Source organism: Amblyraja radiata, chromosome 17 (genome assembly GCF_010909765.2).
Source record: "Amblyraja radiata isolate CabotCenter1 chromosome 17, sAmbRad1.1.pri, whole genome shotgun sequence".
NCBI classification, from domain to species: Eukaryota; Metazoa; Chordata; class Chondrichthyes; order Rajiformes; family Rajidae; genus Amblyraja; species Amblyraja radiata.
Window position 1 is genome coordinate 25,044,697 of NC_045972.1, and position 25,491 is coordinate 25,070,187.

The 25,491-nt window shown below is 42.2% G+C and overlaps 1 protein-coding gene across 1 annotated transcript in view; it reads right to left on the minus strand.

Annotated features, from left to right (window-relative positions):
* The window catches only part of LOC116982590 (cadherin-8-like), a 201,581-nt gene extending 176,609 nt beyond the window's left edge, over nucleotides 1-24,972 (minus strand). The window contains exon 1 of the mRNA XM_033035865.1: nucleotides 24,459-24,972. The gene's annotated coding sequence lies outside the window, so the exon portion shown is untranslated. The remainder of the gene's footprint in view (nucleotides 1-24,458) is intronic.
* Between the last annotated feature and the right edge of the window lie 519 nt (nucleotides 24,973-25,491).

Sequence of the window (25,491 nt, forward strand, 5' to 3'; positions counted from 1 at the left end):
GAGGTTCACCTTCCAGCAGGACAACGACCCTAAACATACAGCCAGAACTACAATGGAATGGTTTAGATCAAAGCATATTCATGTGTTAGAATGGCCCAGTCAAAGTCCAGACCTAAATCCAATTGAGAATCTCTGGCAAGACTTGAAAATTGCAGTTCACAGATGCTCTCCATCCAATCTGACTGAGCTTGAGCTATTTTGCAAAGAAGAATGGGCAAAAATTTCAGTCTCTAGATGTGCAAAGCTGGTAGAGACATACCCCAAAAGATTTGCAGCTGTAATTGCAGCGAAAGGTGGTTCTACAAAGTATTGACTCAGGAGGGCTGAATACTTTTGCACGCCACACTTTTCAGTTTTTTATTTGTAAAAAAATCTGAAAACCATGTATCATTTTCCTTCCACTTCACAATTATGCACCACTTTGTGTTGGTCTATCACATAAAATCCCAATAAAATACATTTACGTCTGTGGTTGTAACGTGACAAAATGTGGAAAAGTTCCAGGGGTATGAATACTTTTGCAAGCCACTGTATATATATATACATATATATATATAGATACATATATATATATATACATATATATGTGTGTGTGTGTATATTTATTTATTTTTATTATAAACAGCAGAGGTCCCAGCACAGGTCCCTGTGGAACTCCACTGGTCACAGGCTTTCAGCCTAAATATTGTTCTTCCACCACAACCCTTTGTCTCCTAGCAGTAAGCCATTTATGAATCAAAACACACAAGTTACTTGTCATCACGTGAATTTTAATTTCTAGATAAACCGACCATGAGGGACTTTATTAACTTGGTTGATCTAAGATGACTCACAAATCAGACAACCCTTGTGTGCTGTCACAGAGGTGGATTGCTCCAATCTTTTCACACTGTAAATGGTTCGATTGTAATCATTTATTACCTTTCTGCTGACTGGTTAGCATGCAACAAAAGCTTTTCACTGTACCTCAGTACAAGTGATAATAAACTGAACTAAATAAACTAAGCTAAATTAAATGCCAAACTATTCCACTATTCCCTCTGACTAAAGAAATTGCTCCTCATGTAATGGGAGATTAGAGGAAGGCACCAGTACATGGGATATTAGGGGGGGCCACCAGTAAATTTTTCGATGCTTATCTCTAAAACTAAAACTTCTAATGCATCACTGAGTTTTAAAATAAATCTGCTTTTATTTGAACCTTAACTCTGTGTCTTGTAGATATTTCCGTGGCAGGTTTATGGGGCAATAAATTAAGGAAAGGAACTTGGATCCACTCTAATCAAACCTAATGAGTTGATTAATGCTGCTTCTGCAAGCTCCATGGTGCAAGTGCAGCAGACTTTGACCAGACAAGGACCCACTGAATTGGACTGGAAAGGAACTCCCAAGGGGCCATGGGTCATTGCCGTACACCGGCAGCAGGCCAGGCTCACCCGCCCTGGGACCGGGAACCCGCCTGGAGTAGGGGCCCCGTCCGAGGTTCGTCTCCTGCTCGTCCCTGAAAACCGGGAAGCGGAGAGAACAGTGAAGTTAGTCGGCAACGCCGGCAGATGCGGATAAGGAGAACGGGAGGGATCTTACCTTGCGCGCCCTCAAGGTCGGCTGCGGGGGGCACCTCTGGTGAATGAAGGTTGGAGGTGGCCGGGCGAGGAGAAGGTGGACGGTTCACTGGCGAACGGGATAGAGGCGATGGCTACAACGGGCCTTTGAAATGGCTCCAAAACCTGGAGACTCTTGCATATGGACTCAATGGGGTGCAGTCTATGCATTGCATACTTAATCAGGGATTGCATTTATGTATGGCAATAATCGTACTGATTACTATGCAAAAATATAATTTCACTGTACTTTGGTACAGGTGATAAAAAAACAACAACCTTGGAACCTTTGTGTGTAGGGTAGTGTAAATGTGTGGGGATCGCTGGTCGGTTCGGGCCCGGTGGGCCGAAGGGACTGTTTCTGTGCTGTTTCTCAAAACTAAACTAAACTAAACCAAAAGCTGGGTTTTTCTGGTCAAAGCAAAGGTCACAAGGAGTTTTGGCGGAGGTATACAATATTATGACGGGATTAGACAGGGTCAATAAAAGGAAGCTGTGCCCATTAGCGGAAAGAGTCATAAAGTCATAGTCATTCAGCAAGCAAACAGGCTCTTCGGCCCAACTCATCCAGACCGACCAAGGTGCCCCATCTAAACTCCTCCACTGTTGGAGTGAGGTCACATGCAAACAGGTGAAACAGCACCCCATATTTTGTTTGGGCAGTTTACACCCCAGTGGTATAAATGTTAATTACAATAACTTCATGACCCCTGCATTCCCTCTTTCCCCATGCCCTACCCCACTCCCACACCATAGTTGTCCTACTAGTCGCACTGATCACATCCCTGTATCCCTTTGTTATCACCTCTTCCCCAGCCAATAATAGGCCACTATAGGTTCCACCCTTCCTTGGTTATCTTTTGCTGGCCCTGATTTGTTCTGGCCTTTTCCTTCCTCCAGTTCCCCACCCCTACTGTACTTTCAGACTGAAGGAGGGTTCTGACCTGAAATGTGACCCATATTTGTTCTCTAGAGATGCTGAGTGACCCACTGAGTTACTCCAGCACTTTGTGACTATCTTCCATCTAAGCTAGACTCCGTTAAACCTTTCCTATCCATGTACCTGTCTAAATGTACTTTAAATGCTGGGTCAAAGACCAGCAGAGCAAATGTTCATAAGTTTTAGGAACAGAATTAGGCCATTCAGCCCATCAAGTGTACCCTGACATTCAATCATGGCTGATCTATCATCCCCTCTCAAGTCCTTTCTCCTGCATTCTCCCCATAACTCTGACAACCTTACTAATCTAGAATGTGTCAATCTTTGTCTTAAAAATATCCATTGACTTGGCCTTCACAGCCTTCTGTGGCAACGAATTCCACAGATTCATCATCTTCCGACTAATCAAATTCCTGCACATCTCCTTTCTAAAGGCACGGCCTTTTATTCTGAGGCTTTGCCCTCTGGTCCTAGACTCTCCACTGGTGGAAATATTATCCCCACATCCACTCTATCCAGGCCTTTCCCTATTTGGTAATTTCAATGAGGTCCCCCCTCACTCCTTATAAACTCCAGTGAATACAGGCCCAGTGACACCAAACACTCATCATATGTTAACCAATCATTCCTGGGATTATTCGCATAAACCTTCTCTGGGCCCTCTCCCACATCAGCACATCCCTCCTCAGATATGTGGCACAAAACTAATGTGAAGGATGACTATTTTTTGAACCCAGGGGTCCAGTGTTATCAGCTTCTAGAATTAATTTCCAGTAGATGGGGTAGGAAGAGAATCACTCAGTAATTGGAGAGAGTTATGGATGTAACCCAGTCCACCGCACACACCAGATTATCATCACCCCCTCAACTGTATCTACACTTGAAGCTGCCTTGGGATAGGAGCCAACATTATCAATGACCACTCACACCCTGGTCATTCCTTCTTCTACCCTCCGTAGGCATGTAGAAGATACCAAAGCTTGAAAGCACATACCACCAGATTCAGGAACAGCTTCGTCCCCGCTGTTGTCAGGTTATTGAATGAACTTCTCACAAGCTAAGGATGGTGTCCCGATCTCCCAATCTACCTCATTGTGGACCTTGCAGTTTTTGAACTGCATTTTCTCTGTAGTTGTAACACTATTTTCTACAGACACAAGGGACTGCAGATGCTGGTTTACAAAAAAAGGCATAAAGTGCCGGAGTAACACAGCGGGTCAGGCAAAACCTCAGCTATCCTTGTTCTCCAGAGACAATGCCTGATCCTTTTTATCCCAAAAATAAAATTTGTTCAGAATAAAAATTATATATAAAAACAAGTACATTGCAAAATCTCTTGTGACATTTCTCAGCGTTGAAATATTTATTAGTATTATATTTGGTAGTGTTCACAAGCTATCCTTACACCAAGCATCCTTGCCACTCATGTGGCCCCCTGGGGTAATATTTTTTCCCTTGTTTGGGGACAGTCCCCACTGGACTCTGCCACTCAATGTCCAGCAATGGGAGGACCCTAGACTATGGTCTTACCCCACAGAGCCTTGGTGTTGGCTGCACCAAGCTTCAGTGCATCCCTTCCCTCAGCACATAATCCCGCAGGCGGGAATGGGCCAGTCGGCAACATGCCCCGATGGACATCTTGCTCTGCTGGGAGCCATTGAGTTACTCCAGCACTTTCTGTATAGCAGGAACTGCAGTTCCTTATGACTACAGAATAAAATCATTGTGAGATTAGGGGAAGGATGAACAATCACTTTGTGTCTTTTTTAATACTATTTTGGTAATTTTTTCCTTTCTCTTCCGCACTACCTGATCTATTCATGTAGGGAAGATCATACAAAATAGTTTCCACTGCATCTCGGTATATAGTACATGATTCTAATGTACAAAAGTGGCACAATGGCACAGTGGTAGAGTTGCTATCTTACAGCGTTAGTGACCTGGGATTGATGGATGCTATCTGCATGGACTTTTATACATTTTCCTTGTGACTGCATGGGTTTTCTCCAGGTGTTCCGGTTTCCTCCCGCATTTCAAAGACGTATGGGTTTGAAGGTTAATTGGCTATGGTAAAGATTGTAACTTGTCCCAAGTGTGTAGGATGGTGCTAGAGTACAGGATCGCTGGTCGGTGCGGACAGTAAGAATATACAGGCCTGTTTCCACACTGTATCTCTAAAAAGAAGTACCAAACTTGCATACCTTGGTGAAGTTATGGATCGCTGAGTGTTTGATACTGAGCATGACATGGAGAGCCAACTCAACGATGATTAGTAGATTAACCTGCTTGAGATATGGTATTGCAAAAATAATGAACAATGGTGACCTATTGTTACCCAGAAAAAAATGCACCATTTATTTATTTTTTTTAGGAACTTCGCAGGAGACTACCCATTTGTGAAAATCATTGATGCAGTTGATAGAAATCATGTATTATTACTCTGGTTTTGGTATCTTCTGGTGAAGGTTAAAGAGAACTGAGCGGAACCCTGAAGCAATCCCTACAATTCTTGATTTGAATAGTTACCTTGTTATTATGCTTCTTTCGTCTTCCAGATTAATGCCGGGAACTTGAGAAAGTTTCATTAAGCTTGCCTCTGCTGAATAAACAGGAAATCTGTACACATCCTTTTCAAATGCAGAATTCCTGATTTTCTACATACTGCAGATGAATAAAACCTTGCTTGATATTAGCATTCCTTGCATCAGTTAACTAATTCCTCACTGAATATACAGGCGTCAAACTTGTACTAAAAGAGTCATACAGCACTGAAACAGGCGTTTCAACCCTCTGAGTTCATACTGGCGATCAAGCATCCATTTGCATTAATCTTCTAATCTTTCCTAGTGCTTCTTTTGTAGACCAAAAGGTACCGGTATCCATATTACAAAAAAAACACACAAAATGATGGAGAGAAATTCAGTGGGTCAGGCAACATCTCTGAATGACAGATATGCAGCATCTCTGGAAGACATGGATAGGTGATGTTTTGGGTTGGGACCTTTCTTCAGACTAACTGTAGTGGATGGAGAAAGCTGGAAGAGAAGTGGGGGTGAGACAAAGTCAGGAGAGTGATAGGTGGACACAGGTGCGGGGAGTTTTAATTTAGTTTAGTTTATTTTTTCTGGAAATGTGATGGAAATTTTTTTTTTACACTTGGAGAATGATTGCTGCCAATTCAAGTAATTCAATCAAGCTGATCAACCCACAGGTCTTTGTAATGTGAGAGGATAGCAGGGGCGGCACGGTGGCGCGGCGGTAGAGTTGCTGCCTTACCGTGCTTGCAGCGTCGGAGACCCGGGTTCAATCCTGACTACGGGTGCTGTCTGTGCGGAGTTTGTATGTTCTCCCCTTGACCGTGTGGGCTTTCGCTGAGTTCTTCGGTTTCCTCCCACACTCTAAAGACGTACATGTTTGTACGTTAATTGGCTTGGGTTTGTATACTTGGTATAAGTGTACATTGCTCCTAATATGTGTAGGCTTGTGTTAATGTGCGGGGATCGCTGGTCTGTGTGGACTCAGTGGGCTGAAGGGCCTGGTTCTGCGCTGTATCACTAAACTAAACTAAACTAAACTAAACGAGAACATCCAGAGGTCAACCCACAAGGTCAAAGAGAGAGCATGGAAACTCCACACAAACAGTACTGGATTTCGGAGTTTAACCTGGGTCATTAATTTTATCTGCACCACTGCACTGCTCATATTTGGGCATATATTTATATATCACCTACATGGCATGATTATTACAAATCTAGTGATCCACTTCCTCCCAGTACCTGACAAATAAACCAAATGCTTCATCAACATAACCCTTGCTCTAAAGTAAGCCTTGCATGAATATTGATTTATCCAACCAAGTAATACTTGCAACTCCCTTCTCTCCGTCCCTCCCCCACCCTACTCATCGCACTAGTTTCACTGTCGTCCTGCTGAGTTTTACTGTTTGTATCACTTGTTATCACCTTCCCCACAGCACCATTATGGGCTTCACCTTTCCTTGTTCATCATTGCTGGCTTTGATTTGTCCTTTTGTATACCTTTCGTTCATTTGTTCTATGTAACTTTTAATATCTCTTGTTTCCCTCTCCCCGATACTGTCTGAAGAAGGGTCTCGACCCGAAACATCACCTTTTCCTATTCTCCAGAGATGCTGCCTGACCCGCTGAGATGCTCCAGCTTTTTGTGTCTATCTTCATCAACATGAAGTCTTAGTCGACCATGAGTTGTGGTCCAGACTGCATATCTAAGGGATATTCTGAGATAATGCTGAACTTCAGGGGTGTCAGGGGTTATGGGGAGAAGGCAGGAGAATGGTGTTAAGAGGGAAAGACATGATTGAAAGGCGGAATAGATTTGATGGACCAATTTTGCTCCTATCACATGAACTTCAAAGGTTGAAGGGTTAAAGGAAATTCCACTGTCAAAGCAGCTGAAAACACAGCTGCAAGTGGTATTTGTGAAATAAAATAATTGGATAGCTTACCTAAAAACTAATGAGAAACCTGATTATTTTTAACTTTCAACAACATCATAAGTTGCCTTGTGATAACTGGATTTGCTCACCACTTCAATTGAAATTATTCACTTAGTCTCAAACTGCAAATGTGATTTCTCCAGTAAACCTTTTCAAAGCCTTTGTGGTATCATCGCAGATGGAGACTATCCATGCTTCAAGATGTACAGATGCAGAGTTATTTTCCATTTCCACACATACATTGACTATCTGATTGAATCTACTTAGAACCATTGAGCACCAACCGCAGAATTACCTAATTACTCAACAAACCCTATGCAAAAAGGAAACCGCACAGATCACACAAATTAATTAATAAGTTCATAAGTTAGAGGAGCAGAATTACGCCATTCGACCCATCAAGTCTACACCATTCAATCATGGCTGATCTATCTTTTCCTCACAACCACATTCTCCTCCCTTCTCCTCATAACCTCTGACAGCCTTACTAACCAAGAATCTTTCAATCTTCGCCTTAAAGATATCTTATTGTCTTGGACTCCATGGGCATCTGTGGCAATGAATTCCACAGATTCACCACCCTCTGAATGAAGAAATGACTCCTCATCGCCTTTCTAAAGATATGCCCTTTTATTCTGAGGATGTGCCCTCTGATCCTAGACTCTCCCACTAGTGGAAACATCCTCTCCACATCCACTCTATCCAAGCTTTTCAATATTAGATAAGTCTCAATGAGGTCCTCCCTCATCCTTCTGAACTCCATTAACGTCAACCACTGTACATCTGAGCAACTGTGAGACACAAGACACTGCAGATGCTGAAACCTTGAGCAATAGAAAGAAATGCTGGAGAAACTCAGTGGGTTAGGCAGCATCTATGGAGGGAAATGGACAGATGACATTTGTGATCTGGACCCATCTTCAGTCTGGAAAAGAGTCTTTAGACTTTATTCTGAGATACAGTCGAAATTTGTCCCAGCATGTTTGCGCCAACCAGCTATCACCCCATGCACTAACACTATCATGCACACTAGGGACAATTTATAATTTTACTAAAGCCAATTAACCTACTGTCTTTGGAGTGTGGGACGAAACCGGAGCATCCAGAAACCTCCCAAATATTCACATGGAGAATGTACAAACTCCATCCAGACAGCACCCGTAGTCAGGATAGAATCCGATTCTCTGGCGCTATAAGGCAACAGCGTTACAGCTGCGCCACTGTGCCAGCCTCAACTACTTTCTTTGGAAGCTCATTCCATACACACACCACCCTCTATGGAAAGATGTTACCTCCCATGGCCCTTTAAAAAATTTCCCTTCTCATCAAAATGGCAGCCCATTTGGCTCAACTTGCCCACACAGCCCAACATGTCTCATCAACACTTGTCCCACCTCCCTGCATTTGACCCATATCCCTCTAAACCTGTCCTATCCATGTACTTGTCTACTAGCTTTTTTTAAATTGTGATAGTACCTGCCTCAGCTACCACTCTTCGTTCCGTACACCCACCACCCATTATGCAAAAAAGTTACTCTTCAGTTTCCGATTGAATTTTTTCCCCCTCAACTTAAGCCTTTGCCCCTGTTCTGGGCAAGTGACTGTGTGTCTACCCAATCTATTCCTCTCATGATTTACTGAGCTGCCAGTCCTGCTTTTCTCTCAACCATTTTTCTATCATGCCTACTGTATAATGTCACAAACAATCACCACCCTGAGTTCATCTGTTTTACCTGTTAAACCTCTTGCATTGAAATAATTACTAAATAAACTATCAGTCTTTCCTTTCCTTTTACTGTGCTGCTGGCTACTAAAATTTGTGCTGTGTAATGGATGAAAATTGATGCGTTCCTTTAATGAAGTATTTAATTACGCAAAATACCTCATTTCGTCAAAACATTGGCAAAATGAGGCACTCAGAACTGAAATAAACATGAAAACTGAAGCACTCAAGTCCTAATTATGATATTAATGCAAACTCGTCGTGGAAAAAAGGGATTGTATATTACTGTTTTGAACACAATGAATGATGAAATGGTTTATAGTCAACCTCCCAGCATGATACATGTTTGGAAAGAAAACACATGCGGCTCGATGGGGAAAGAACTAAATAATTGAACAACTCTTTTGAAAGAGACAATACGATCACAATGGGCTGAATGGACTATTCCTATGAATAGGAAGGAACTGCAGGCAAAATATGTAGGAAGGAACTGCAGATGCTGGTTTAAACTGAAGATATACACAAAATGGTGAAGTAACAGCGGGACAGGCAGCATCTCTGGAGAGAGGGAATGGGTGCCGTTCAGGTCGAGACCCTTCCTCAGACTAGTCAGGGGAAAGAGAAACAAGAGATATAGACAGTGATGTAGAGAGAGATATAGAACAAACTAGACTAAGTGGGACCCGTTGGGTCCCAGTATCACAAGGGAGGGCTGGTCACCAACGCAATATTCCACCTCTCCACCAATTCCAATATTGCTCGCCAGTGGGGGGGGCTGTCTGTTGCGCTAGTATAGGTGTTGCGGGCTGAAGGTACTGGTTTCCAGAGGGCTAGTATAGACATTGTGGGCCGTATGGATGCTTGGGCAGGCATCCAACTGATGCAACGATTTAAAAAGCCAAGGCAAACCATTGGGCTGCAGCCACCCGACAACCAAAATTCATTTTGTGAACACAAACTTGTCAAAAAGTAGAGGCAAATAATTGGGCTGCAGACACCCGACAACCAAAATTCATTTTGAGAACACAATCTTGTCAAAAAGGCGAGGCAAACAATTGGGCCGCAGACACCCAGCAACCAAAATTCATCTTGTGAACACAAACTTGTTAAAAAAAAGGCGAGGCAAACAATTGGGCAGCAGACACCCGACAACCAAAATTCATCTTGTGAACACAAACTTGTTAAAAAAAAGAGAGGCAAACAATTGGTCTGCAGACACCCGACAACCAAAATTCATTTTGTGAACACAAACTTGTTAAAAAAAAGGCGAGGCAAACAATTGGGCTGCAGGCACCCGACAACCAAAATTCATCTTGTGAACACAAACTTGTTAAAAAAAAGGCGAGGCAAACAATTGGGCAGCAGACACCCGACAACCAAAATTCATTTTGTGAACACAAACTTGTTAAAAAGGGCTGCAGTCACTTTACAGCCGCATCGAGGGGACTCACTGTGGAGTAGACGTGCGTTCAGTGTTATTCGCAGTTCAGAGAGCCGTGACCTTCTCGCTTCGTGGTCTGGCAGACACTAAGAGAGGCACGACACTTCCTGGTTTTATAGTCCCTCCCCCTGCTGCCAGCGGGGGCAGCAGAGAGAATGGGGAATTTTGCAAAAACATTAATATCTCTCTCATTTTTCATCGACGGAACAAATCCTCCGCACTCATATGGCGGAGGGGGGCTCTGAGCGAGGTGGCCAAAAATGACGGCCGTTGGTGGCGGCGTTCTCTCGGAAATCGCAGCACAGTCGGCCAAAAGCGGTCAAGATCAGAGATTTAGTAATATAGATAAATGAGAGAATTGCAAAAAAGTAACAATGATAAAGGAAACAGGCCATTGTTAGCTGCTTGCTAGGTGAGAATGAGAAGTTGGTGCGACTTGGGTGGGGGCGTGATGGAGAGAGAGGGAATCCAGAGGTTACCTGAAGTTGGAGAAATCAATATTCATACCACTGGGTTGTAAGACACTGGTTTACACTGAAGATAGACACAAAATGCTGGAGTAACTCAACGGGTCCGGCAACATCTTTTACACCGAAGATAGACACAAAATGATGCATGACCCTCTTGGATTATTTTTACGTTACATGAATCTATTATTGGCTGTTGATAGATTCCCTCCTCCAGAGACTGCAACAGGAAATCTAGACTTAAGTGCTGTTGGATGAGGGATGATCTTATAGAGGTGTAGAAGATCATGAGAGGAATGGATAGGGCAAATGCTTTTACCCAGAGTAAGGGAATCGAGAAACAGAGCACATGGGTTTAAGGTAAGGGAAGAAAGATTTAATAGGAAATTGAGAGGCAACTTTTTATGCACAGTGGTGGGTGTATGGAACAAGCTGCCAAAGGAGGTAGTTGAGGTAGGTACTATCACAATGTTTAAGAAACATTTGGACAGGTACTTGGATAGGATAGGTTTGGAGGAATATGGGCCAAATGCAGGCAGGTGGGACTAGTATAGATGGGGCATGTTGGCCTGCATGAGCAAGCTGGGCCGAAGGCCCTCTTTCCACACTGTATGACACCATGACTCTAAATTCCACTGTCAGAGGAGCATCGCCAAGTTGTGATGAAAGACTGAGGAGCTATGTATTCCCCTGAAGAATCTGTAAAATACGCTAAAGAACTGTGCCCAGAATGATAAAAGGAAGAAGATGCGTGAAGAAAAGGAATAATCAATAAATGGGAAGATGCTGAGGGCTGTAATGGAATAATGGGAGCATGGAGTGTACATGTACAGATCTTTAAAGGTAGCAGGAGCTGCCCATAAGGTTGTTTGAATGATACATGAGAGACTTTGCTTTAGGGATAAAATACAAGAACAGGGAGTTCTTGATAGAAACATAGAAAAATAGGTGCATGAGTAGGTCATTCGGCACTTCGAGTCAGCACCGCCATTTAATATGATCATTGCTGATCATCTAAAATTAGTAAACCCGTTCCTGCTATTTCCCCATATCCATTGATTCCTTTCGCCCTAAGAGCTTAATCTAACTTCCTCTTGAAAACATCCAGTGAATTTGCCTCCACTGCCTTCTGTGGCAGAGAATTCCACAGATTCACAACTATCTGGGTGAAAAAATTTCCTCAGCTCAGTCCTAAATGCCATAGCCTTATTCTTAAACAGTAACCCCTGGTTCTGGACTCCCCCAGCATCGGGAACTTTTTTCCTGCATTGAGCCTGTCCAATCTTTCATCATATGTCAGTCTCGCCATCCCGGGAATTAACCTTGTGAACCTATGCTGCACCGTTTAAATAGCAATAATGTCCTTCCTTAAATTAGGAGATCGAAACTACACATAATATTCCAGTTGCAGTCTCACCAGGACCCTGTACAACTGTAGTCGGACCTCCTTGCTCCTAAACTCAAATCCACTCGCAATGAAGGCCAACATGCCATTAGCTTTCTTCACTGCCTGGTGTACATGCATGCCTACTTTCAGTGACTGATGTACTAGCACACCCAGGTCTCGTTGCACCTCCCCGTTTCTTAATCTGACACCATTCAGATTATAATCTGCCTGTTCTTGTCCAAAAGTGGATAACCACACATTTATCCACATTATACTACATCTGCCATGCATCTGCCCACTCACCCACCCTATCCAAGTTACCCTGCTGCCTCATAGCATCCTCCTTGCAGCTCACATAGTCACTCAGCTTTGTGTCGTCCGCAAACTTGGAGATGTCACATTTAATTCCCTTCTCTAAATTGTTAATATATATTGTAAATAACTAGGGTCCCAGCACCACCCCCTGCCTGCCATTCTGAAAAGGACCCGTTAATTCCTACTATTTGCTTCCAGTCTGCCAACCAATTCTCTATCCATGTCAATACCCTACCCACAATACCATGTGCTCTAATTTTGCACACCAATCTCTTGTGTGGGATCTTGTCAAAGGCTTTTTGAACGTCCATTTGCCTTCACTAATCTTTTCCTTTTTATGTCTAAAGAAGCTTTTACAGACAGTTTTTATATTCCCCGCAAGCTTTCTTCATGCTCTCCTACACACCCCCCCCCCCCCCCCCTTATTACTTAACCCCTTTGTCCTCCTCTGTTAAGTTCTAAATGTCTCCTAGTCCTCCAATTTGCTGCTTACTCTGGCCAATTTATATGCCTCTTCCTTGGATTTCCCTTGTTAGCCATAGTTGAGCCGACTTCCCCGTTTTATTTTTTCGGCAGACAGGGATGAACAATTTTTGGAGTTCATCCATGTGGCCTTTAAATCTTTGCCATTGCATCTCCACCGTCAACCCTTTCAGTATAATTTCCCAGTCTATCCCACCCAATTCCCATCTCCTTTCTCGAAGTTCAGGGCCCTAGTCTCTGAATTAACCGTGTCCTCTCCATCCTAATATAGAATTTCACCATATTATGGTCACCGATATCGGTTTACAGTGGCTATAAGTTTCAATACTGTGTACAATTCCTGGTTACCACATTACAAAAACCATAAGATGTCCCAAAATCTCCTTTTTTTCTGTTTTCAATGCATAAGCATCAACATTTTCAAACTTCTGCATTTAATCTTTTAAACACAAGGATTGGTTGCATGGCCTGCACTTTAAGTATCCTTAATTGCCCTCTGAAATGCAGTGTGCGAGGACATTTCAGAGGCCAGTTAAGTGTCAATCCTATCGCTGGTTCTGGGGATTCAACTAGACTAGACAAGATGAGAGTTCCTGCAATGAAAGACATGTGTGAACCAAGATATTCACAGTGTTTTGATTCTGTCAGAATACTGTGAACAAAGTCTCAGTATTCTGATTCAGATTTGTTTATTGTCATATGCACCAAATTGCAATGAAACTCCTTGTTCATATTATGTTCGTGGAGCACACAGAATACATGCTAATGATGGTAAACAATAAATACAATGATAAATACAGAACAGCAGGATGGCCCAAGGAATGAAGTGCAACCTGAGGTCATGCAAAATAAATACTACAGTATTATAACCGGGTGAGGTAGAGTTAAGAGTAGGAGTACGTGGCAGCACCTCCTGGAAGGAGATGTGAAGGAAATAGTTGGTTTAGGAGTCCGATAGAGATTGGTAAGAAGTTGTTCGGTTTAGTTTAGAGATACAGCGTGGAAACAGGCCCTTCGGCCCACTGAGTCTGTACTGACTAACGATCCCCGCACACTAACACGAACAAGGGACAATTTTACATTTAGGACACGCCAATTAACCTAAAAACCTGTACATCTTTGGAGTGTGGGAGGAAACCGAAATCTCAGAGAAAACCCACGCCGGTCATGGGGAAAACATACAAACTCCGTATAGACAAGCGCCCGTAGTCAGGATCGAACCCGGTGCTCTGGCGCTGTAAGGCAGCAACTCTACGCTATGCCACTGTGCCGCCCTAAGAAGCTGTTCTTAAATACAGACACCCAGTTTTTCAAGCTCCTGTATCTTTTCCCAGAAGGTTGAAGAGAAAAAAGGGAATGGCCAGGGTGACAGACAGCTGTTAAGCTGGACATTCAGGGAATGATTGGTTGCACCATATTACACTGTTATTGGTTATAGATGGTGTGGCTTGCTATTACCCCACAATGGCTTGAAAGCCTGGTAATGCTAACTGACCTATTTCCTCATGGATCGGTTCATTCCATGGGACCATCAGAATCATGTTGCACATCCTTTACCCCTTTACTCTTTATTCTTTTAAATTTGGACATTTTTGGCAAGACCATATCCCAGTTAGGCCCCATATCGGAGGAAGAATGTACTGGCATAGGAGAGGGTCAATGTTGAGCTCCATGCTGGAAGAAGGTTGAAAGTTGCCATTGGAAGAGAAGCAATATTTCAGAAAGGAGTCTCGAGGAAATTCCCTGCAAAATGGTTCAGTGTCTTACAAAAGAGGGGAATGTGAGTTGTGTTCACAATAAGCTAAATTATTACTGTTGTTGAGTCCAAGGGAAGATCACTGTCACTGCCATCATGGTTCATCATCAAGTCCAAGACAGAGCTCTGGTGGAAATCTATTTATGGCACCCAAGCTAGGCGATTCCCCACGTGCAGGTCCCAGAAGCGAATCTGCAATCACTCATTACAATCGCTCCACTCTATTGAACCTCTAGAATCGGATTTTACTGTACTTTATCTTGCACTAAACATTATTCCTTGTATCCTGTATCTGTGCACTGTGGACGGCTTGATTGCAATCATGTATAGTCTTTCCGCTGACTGGATAGCACACAACAAAAAGCTTTTCACAGTACATCAGTACATGTGTCTCTTGAAAACTACACAACATTACCCTCAACAATGAACTATGGACTGTCTTTGTTTTCACTAAAGATTTTGAGGGTTTTTTGACTAGTATTGTGGTTATTGAATCTTCGGTTATTATATATTATCTACATATACTGTGCTTACAGGCTGTTATGCTGAGAATTGTATTCAATTTGGCGGTCCATAAACCTCTTGAGGTATACCCACACCTTGGCTTTGGAGAATGTTTAAGTCATCACAGATAATGATTTTCAGCAATGTTCTAATGCAATGCCCACAATAAATTTCCAATTATCCCTCTATCCAGATAAACATCATTGTCCTTTAAATAAAAGGAAAAAACTAACAGTATTCACCTTGAAACCAAATTAGGAAAAGTATACCTAATCTTGGTACAGAGAATAATTCATTTTATTTGTGGAACTGTGGAACAATATATGTAGATAATATATAATAAACAAAATTCAATGATTTAATAACTTCAATACGTGCAAACAAAAATCCAAGTCCTTAATGCAACCAAAGAGAGTCCATCGTTCATAGTTGAAATTAATATTGTGTAATGTTCAAGAAACTAGTTTAGTTTAGTTTAATTTATTGTCATGTGTACTGAGGTACAGCAAAAAGCTTTTAGTTGTGTTCTATCCAGTCAGCGGAAAGAACATACATGATTACAATCCAGCTGTCAATGGGGTCGATTTTTATCATATTTTTAAATCTCAAATTTGTGACACGGGATCTTATTGAAACATATAAGATTATTAAGGGTTTGGACATGCTAGAGGCAGGATACATGTTCCGATTTTGTAGGAGTCCAGAACCAGGGGCCACAGTTTAAGAATAAGGGGTAAGCCATTTATAATGGAGATGAGAAAAAAAATGCTCACACAGAGAGTTGTGAGTTTGTGGAATTCTCTGCCTCAGAGGGTGGTGGAGGCCGGTTCTCTGGATACTTTCAAGAGCGAGCTAGATAGGGCTCTTAATGATAGTGGAGTCGGGGGATATTGGGAGAAAGCAGGAATGGGATACTGATTGTGGATGATCAGCCATGATCACATTGAATGGCGGTGCTGGCTCGAAGGGCCGAATAGCCTACTCCTGCACCTATTGTTTATTGTCTATTTTCTTTGTCTATTGTCTATTATCATGATCCTGCTTCATTCTAAACAGTATCTGGCTGCGTGTTTAGGATGAAGAGAGGGCTTTGGTCAGGTTTTAGAGCTGTGCCTCTCAGTAAAAACCACGTAATGAAATTAGGTTGGTCGGTATTGTGCCAAAGTCAGAGTGGTTATTGATAAATCTGGCCAGACACGACGGCTTGTTCTACCTCCCCCTTTTATGGCGTTCATGCTCTGGGAATATCCTGCAAATTCTTACAGCCCACTCTCAGCACTCCCAGACCTATAAAGAGCATAGCTGGATACAGCTTCATATCATCCCACATCCAAACTACCTTCCTCAACCTTCAGTCATATAAGTACATCCTTCCCCTATAATAATTCATCAAGATGTCAGCTGTGGTAATCTAATCAATATTGTAGTCGTCAAGGGCGACTGAGAATATTCTCTTGATGGTTAAGCAGGGAAAGTGGTTTTGGCTTGAAGAGGTAAAACTCATGCTGAACTATCAGTCCCCCGGAGAGGGAGTCGTGTAGACAGTGGGCAAAGAACTTGTCCAACTTGTTTAAAAGAGGACTTTAATTAACCAATTAGTGATTTGCCAGCTTGGTACACTTCACTGGATTCGGACATCTGGCAAATTAAACTGGCTGGCAAGGTTCAATCTGTCGTGTGTGCATTTTCCATCATTCTAATTTGTTCGGAGATCCTTTCACCCATCGCCCCATGCTCTCTCATCTGCATTGGCTGTCAGCCCAGTAGTGCCGTCATTTTCAAATTTTCATCTATTAATTCCCGTAAGGACATGGGCCTGTCTTTTTTGTTCCTCTAAACCACAATTTCGGGTGGCAGAGTGGATAGCACAGTGCGATAGTTGCTGCCTCACAGTGCCAGAAACCTGGGTTCGATTCTGACTACAGGTGCTGTCTGTACGGAGTTTATACATTCTGCCTGTGACCGCATGGGATTTTCTATGAATGCTCTGGTTTCCTCCCACGCTCCAAAGACGTGCAGGTTTGTAGATTAATTGGCTGCTGTAAATTGTAAATTGTCCCTTAATGTGTAGGATAGTGCTAGTGTATGGGGTTATTGGTGGTCGGCGTGGACACGGTGGGCCGAAGGGCCTGTTTCCGCGCTGTGTCTCTAAAGTCTAAAATCTCTGCTCTCCAACACTATGCCATAGTCACAGGATCATTCAGCACAGAAACAGGCCCTTCAGCCCACCGTGCCCATGCTGACCATCCAACCCCGTACTAACCCCGTTTTCCAGCATATAACATGTTGCCGTCTATGTCTCACTAATTCTAGAATTTGTGCACCTCTGATTTTTATTATTGCATTACTCCTTGGCATACCTTCAAACATTAAGCTCGATAAATCCTGCTCCAAATCTCTCTATTCCTCTACATTGCTTTTAAAAAACTACTTGAAATCTTTTTGTTCAAGTGATTTGTCACCTGCCTTAATATCTTTTTATGTAGCTCGGGATACCGCAAGAGTGAGGTATTTTAGATGATGCCACTATTTTCCAAGTGCTTTATTAAAGGACATTGCTGTCATTGACAGCAGTTTTTTTTCTATACAGACAATAGGTTCAGGACAACAGGCCTTTAAGACCAAGATAAGCCTTTGTACTATTAAGAAGTCTGAAACTTTAAGGACACGTTGGCGCCAGAAACGTGGTGACTCTTTGTTTACTACCTCGATGAAATCTACCATTACACTACAATCGTTGCTTTTGTACTAATCTATGATCGTCTTATCTATTGTATGATTTGTACTGGATGGTGTGCAAAATTAAGAATCTCACTGTACCTAGTACATGTGACAATAAAGTGACATTGATTCAATGATACTTTATGCTCCCAATGCTAGGATTCATGTCCACTTTCATTGGATTGAGGGGACGTTAGGAGTTCCCATTAAACATACTCTCACCAATTGTAGAGTAAATATTAGCCTTGTGCTGCAATGCAAAGTTGCCAAAGATAATTCACAGCCTGCTTTATCAATGTCCTGTCCAGATATACGATTAGTTTGGAGATTAAAGGGTCAAGTAAATGTAACAGCTGAGGTAAAGAGCTTGCGGCAATTATCGCTACTTCTTCCAGCCATGTTTTTATCTAAACTAGAAATCGTTGTGTTAACAAGTGTCTAATTGGACAATACATGACTGCAGCTTCAGTGTAGAAAACTGGGTGGGTTTTTTTCTCTCTAAGGATGTGGAAGAATCCATTTAATCTGGCCAAATCTTCCCTAATTTTAATTTCACCATCTACCTTATTGTATCATATATATGTATATATATGTATTTTTTGTTTTGACTATTGACAACATAGACTACTAGTTGGGCTGAATGGCATGCTTCTTTGTTGTTTTGTGAATGTTGTCCTTACTTACCCAAAATGTATATTCAGGGAAAGGTGATTTTATTTAGCAGTCCTGTAGTTAAATGAGCTTTCGGATCAATATTGTCAAATTGCCGTTGTGAATTGCCTCTAATCTATTTTAAATGCTTTTTCCCTTAACCTTTCCTTTTTATTTACTTCACACATCCTTCTTTCATCGCTATTTTCTTTTCACTCAAAACACAACACTCTTTCAAAGATACGTTCTTCTGTATTTGTATCTTCGCTGTGGTAAAGAATTCTCCACTATCAATTTTGGTGGTGTTTTATTTCCGAATATATTGTAAGTGCCCTGCAAGGTTAAGGCCCATTCAGTCATCGTGTTGTCTTCAGCACTTTAAAAGGACCACCTATTTAGTCCCAGGATCTGCAGTTCCTTCTTACACACTCCCCCATAACCTTCTGTTTCCCCCCCCTAATTTGATCATATGAACAATCCTCTTTTGAAGGTTGCAACTGAATCCGCTTGTACCATTCACCCAGGCAGCACATTACACATCAGAACAAGGTAAATTGCAACAAGAAAATAAATCTCCCCCTTTTCCCATTCTCCTTTCCCTAACAATTATCTTAACTGTAAATTTTAGTTAGGAAATATGGAAATGCCCAGCTTTTAGAAAGCAAAAATCTCCGCCATTCAATCTATGCGTGCTAATTGTGTTCTGAAGAACCGAACTGAGATTAGTTGCTTCGTCCTGTACCAGCTCAAGGTCAATTCAGATGAGGTGAAAGGTTAATCATCTAACCAGGGGTTTGATCAACATCCCCTGTGCTAACTTGGTACAGCTGATAACACTTTTGCCCCAGGATAGAAAGCTGTGGTTTCAAATCCAATGCCAGAACGAGTTCAATCTGAGCTAACAATCCAGTACAGTACCAGAGGTTAATATCCTATGCTTAAAATGCAAAACCAAAAGTCCTGCTTGGGGATTTCAGTGGATGTTAAATAAGCCACTATTCAAACAAATACTAGCAGATCTTAGTGATGTCCCAATCATCGTACTGAGTAAAAGAGATTAACTGATCATTCATCTCATCGCTGTTTGTATAATGTGCTTTATAACGTTGTCAACTGATATTACAAGTATTATTTCATATAAATCTTTTCATTTTGAACTCTGTCACTTATTTTAACTGTGTTTTAAACAAAACCGGGCAGATATTGTTTTTGTAATCTGGCTGAAAATAGATTTTGACTGGTGATATACGATTAGTATGTTGGCTTGATTACAGACTTATCACTCAGTAATTATCCATTAACTATTAGGAGTGGAGATTATATAGCAATTAATAATCCCTCACTGATAACAAAATCACATAATAACTGTTGAAAATGTCTACATTAACTGCAATGTTGAAATGGACAGAAAACATGGCCCAAACATCACCCTCACTGACAGCTCGGTAGGGGTTGTAGCAAGTAGTGGACACACGGAAACCATTTCAAGGCTATAATCTCACCTTGGGGCTTAGGTAATGCGTGTAAACTACTTGAACTTTGCTCTGGCGATTAGATTCCGCAATTAGATCCACTCGGAATCAATAATAGCTATAATTCTCAATATTACCCAGATGGGACTCTTATAATCCAGTAAATAATACGTACAGTATTTACAAAATATGTGAAACCCATGTGAGACAATGCAGTATAAAAAAAGAATAAACTATTTATACTGCAATAATAAATGCATAACATAAATTTCATACAGTGTATCTTCAAAGATTATAGGTACACAGTGTCTATGGTGAATAACACCTGCAAGATTACTATAGTTATGTAAATCATAGCATATTTTAATGTACGGAAGAATGTTACATCAAGGTATTATGTATAACTGTATGAACCATTGTATTTTTTAGTACAAAGTGCCATTTACTAGTGGTACAAGAGCTACTCTTACACCTTATTTCATGATTCTAAGCCATTCTCAAAATTGCACTGAAGATTGAAATACAATGAGGCAGAATTTCTCAAAAGCGAGGGAATTACATTTTTTTTTGAGGGGTTTCGAGAGAATGCAATTCAGTATCTCCAAGTCTTTTCCAGCTTCATCCATCAGGGCTTGAAGCTAGGATCTTGGTTCAATTTATCATCTGGTCAGTGGCTTTAATATCCCCCACCCCTCCCCAAAGCTCTCCACAACCTCCTTATTATTTTCATCAGTGTCCTTCCATCAGTCAATGGACTTCAAGAATATTGTAACGCTTCTAACCACTTGCTTCCAATGTAGAATGCATAATATAACAATTAAGTCCCAATTAACAGAGATATTGGAAATACCACAAGCCCAATGTATTCAAGGGCGTTAAAGCGTTGGGTTGCTAATTTGTGGAGGCAATTAGGACATGGGACACCCTGTCCCAATTTTCAAGGTCAGAAACATCTGTGGGGAGCACAGACGTGGCAAATATTGCAGCAAGATTTCACAGCCTGTCCTTTCACCCCCACTCCCACAATCCAACTCCTCTGCTTGCATCCACACAAAGCTGTAGTGCACCATTACCTCAATGCTACATAGTCCCCAGTGTGCGCTGCTGACACTGTCCTTGAGTACAGGCCACACCAGGACACTGGTCAAGGATGACATGAGATCTTGGCTAGATTTGCCTCCATTTCCGCTGTTGTTCCCCAACGTCGCCCTTTCTTCTTCCACACCGTCGTGTGATACAATACAACCCTCAACACTTGGGCCCATGCAACCAAAAACCTTGGGGTTGGGCAGTTGTGCAACAATGATCAGGCCATGAACAATGCCTTCCAAACAAGGGTGCAAGCAAAACTAACATTTCCCTCACTATTAATGAAAGGAAGCTGGTATTAAACGGCTTTGGGTCTGACAAATATATTGAACAATTCCTCTCAACAAACAATGGTTTCAATTGGCAAATTGGTGCTTCTCTGCCTCCCCAACCTTCTGTACATTTCTAATCTTTAGCACTGCCAGGGTTAAAAAGTAAGCATCATTTACTGTCAGTGTTTTTACTGTAAAAGTTACCCTGGAATAATGGCATAATTGGGGAAAAAGGAGGATTAAAACGACATCTTGTGTGCTCTATTATATTTGCCTACCGTTCAGTTCTAATATTTAAATTTTCAATGGCAGAGCTGATTGTTGGATTCAGAAGCCTTTCATTCGTGACAGCGAGACAGTGTGGAGCGCTAACTCTTACATATTTAATTAAAGTGGGGTTTAATAGATTCAAATGCATTCACTGCTAAATGGGTTTTAGCACACTTTATGATTTTTGAAGGCTGCCTTTTAGACAGTGGGAACAATACATATCTGCTAAAATCACACAGTGATTCTATTGGTAAGGAATTGTTTTCTGTAGTATACGCGACCTTGTGTTAGTGTCAGTCGCGAGCACAAGCGCCAGAGCAGAGCGTGAGTAAACTAATATGCATATTTATTCATTTGCGAAATAAACGATTCAGCGATACTAATCTGTTTGAGATCTCTGCAGCATTTTCAAGGGCTATTACTTGCCCGTTTGAACAGCCTGTATCTCATTTGCCCCTTTCCTTCTAATGTTGCGTTTCTCTCCGCGTTAATGTTGCCAACAAAAATCTAATTGTCACACCGCTGAACTGGGAGGTGAATGGAACTGAACGCCGCCGCCTCATTTACAGTGAAATGTTGGATAATTCTCCTTCTCTACGTAGGGTGGCATTTTAACCTGCGGTTTAACACCGTGGGGTTTTTTTTCTACACACGCATATTCTTTTTCTCGCTCTCTCTCCCTCTCGCTCCCTCTCTCTCTCATACTCACTCACACACACACTTACAGTCTCACACATTCGCTCTCACACTCATTCTCTATCTCTCTCACACACTCACACAGATGTGCCTGAACTGAACTTTTACCACTTAAATTCAAATTTATTCGCAATGCATGTTCAACGAAAATAAATACATACATAGGGGTTCTGTTGTGCGGTCTAGCTAACCCTTATCAGCACTGGGGAAAGATGCATTGGTAAGATGCATTGGTTAAGTGATAGAAATGTTTCATCAACAGCGTTGTTAACAACTTGTTTTTTTTAATTTTGCAAGATGCTAAAATAGTTGCTATCTGCATTTTTTTGGACAGTTAATTGTTATCTTTGCGTCGGGGGCGGGGGCAGACGATGATTTGCAACAATATTTCACTGGGATAAACGACCTGTAGGCGATTTCTATCTCGTCGGACCTGAACTGTCAAATTATCTCACCAGCTCAATAAGGGGCCGACCGCATTAAATTCTACCGGCGTCAACCTGTACATCAATGGGATGCTAGCACCAGGGAGCTGGGCTCGGGGCAAGTAAGGTGTCAAGGTGAGGGGGGCTTGGAGGAGGGTTTAGATGATATTGGATGAGAGGACAAAGATCCAAAGAGCTCCATCGTTGACTGATAGCTGCCCCCCGAATGGCGCGGGCAGATTGAACGTGGAGTTGGCTATTCCAATATCAGAGGGAATTAGGGAACTTTTTTTGTATCCACCTGTTTCAAAGAGATGCTTTAAACCACTTGAAAAGCCAATTCTCGACCTGTAAACCCAAAGTGCCGAGAATTTAGATTCTTGTTGGGTCTTACAGTGTACTATGTTTACATATTATGTTGTGCTATAGCAAGTAAGAATTGAATTGTTCTATCTGGGACATATGACAACAAAAACACTCTTGATTCTCGTGACTTTTAAATAAAGTTATATATCCAGATAACAAATACAGGGCTTTGTAATTGCCAAATTACTTATGGTGGAGGTGGTGCTCAATTTTTTTCCGCCTTCTCTGATTTAATTCTTCCAAGCTTTTCAAACCCCCCGAGCGGAGGAGAAATTGAGAATCTATAAATTGATTAAGATTAAAACGCCCAAACCAGTGCTATTTATCAATTGGTGCAATTAGTATTAGTTTGTTATAAAATTGGTGAGAAAGGCGCAGTGGAAACTCTAAAGGAAGAAGAAAATAATAAATGTAATTTGAGTTCCGGTGGTCTTCAGTGTGATGCTAAGACAATATATTCACCACTGAGTATATCCAATCCATTAAGACTTATCCTTTAACACTCTTTAGCCACCGTAGCCTAGAAGGGTAATGCAAATCCCCAACCTGACTGGTGTAGAGAGAACATACTATTTTCACATTCAATGAACCCAAACTATTGCTGAGACCAGGAGATCACCGCGGTACGTAATCAGATTTACTCCGGAATGGCGCCATTTGAGTGGGTAACCTTAAAGGGGATTTATCGAGATCCCGGATCAACTTGTGCGCTTTCTGGAGAGCGCCTTGAACCCGGGATGGGTTATCAGGGGCTGAAGCAGAACTGACCAGTGTATAAATATGTGTGAAGAAAGTTAGCCAACTCCACCCCTCTCCAGAACGACCTGCCCCAATTGTCATGTGCATGGGATTCAGAGATGGGTAGAGCGAGCAAGAAGATAAACTGTGAGGGAAACCTCGGATGTATTAGCGACAAACTAAAGCGCCCTCAATAGGGCGAAATTCTACTTCAAAGTTGGGATGCATCGGCGTCGATGAATGGCGCTCCCCATGTTTAGAATGTATTTTGTTTCAAAATATAAATATAAATGATATTCCCAACAGGTGAATTAAATGAGCATGGTGACTGCGAATGGTCGGTGCAACAACCTTGGGTATATTTAATGCGCTTCAGCGGTGGGCCGGGAGGATTGCTACATATTGATGAAATTTACGGTTCTATTAACGACACGGGAAAATGCAACATTTCTTCTCTCTGGCCCTGACTATAACTTTGAACAATTGAGCAATTGGAGAATGCTTTAAATCCACCACCACCACCCCTATTCAGCCTGGTTTATGCTCCCCCGACCCTTCACTCCTTGCAGCGAGGGATAGAACGGCAGCCAAGACTAAAATTCATATTCTCAACACGCAAACGACACATCTTCAGAAAACACGCACACACACAAGCACAAGACTTTACCTTATTGAATATGATCCGCCAGATTGTCTCTTTATCAACGATCCGGTTGCATCGTTCTAACAAGTGCCCGCTGTTACTGATGGGGAGGAATTGGAGCAACACGATGGGCGATCGGTTCAACGCTAGTCAGCGATCGGCCGGAGTATCCGGCACAATGCAAGTGTGCGATGTGTCGCTGCTGCGAATCAGACACAACGCGACCATCTCTTCTTTCCCCCCAAGTGCTCGCCTTCCTGGGGTAGGTGAGACAGAAGCGGTGTAGCAAATCTCAACCCCTCACTTTCTCTCTCCGCTACCACTCTCCTTGTTTAAAAGGCTTGGCGCTCGTTTTGTTTCATGCCTTGGTCGTGGAGGGAGAGAGAGGGGGAAGAGAGAAGAGAGAGAGAAAAAAAAATCCTCAAAATAACTCCGGTTGCAAAAATGCATGAGCCGTGCAGTGTGGTCCTTGTGATTCTCTGGAACGCTGGTACAGGCTCCATAGCTTGGAGCCTCCGCCTAACTGCAGTCATTGGACTGTTGAGAGGAAGGTCCGAGGCTCAGTATAATTATGCGAGCTCTTTCATAAAGTGTTGTGTGTGTGTTTGAGGGGAGAGAGAGAGAGAGAGAGAGGGAGAGAGAGAGAAGAGTAGGGATGGTAGGAGGAGCGAGAGACAGAGAGAAAGGGGCAGCGAGAGAAACGCACCGCACACATACACACACACACAAGCAACTTTGCAATCCATATACACAGAGAGGGTCGCCAATGGTAAAGGTCGTTCGTGTTCAACGCCGTGAGCGCAATTTGGCACAGTGAATAGCAAAACAAATAACACAGGTCTTATTATACCAGAGTCACGTTTGGCTGGCTTAGATTTTGTTTTGGAAAGGCGAGAGAGAGCCTTTCGATATGATCCATCTCCAAACGCGTCTCTGTTCAAAACTGGAGTCAAAGTTAACACGGAACCGGCGCCAGCCTTTAATGGGCGATTCGATGTAATTGTCAATGAAATCGAAGGCATCTGAAACAGGTACTCCCGGCTCGCCACTCGCTGCC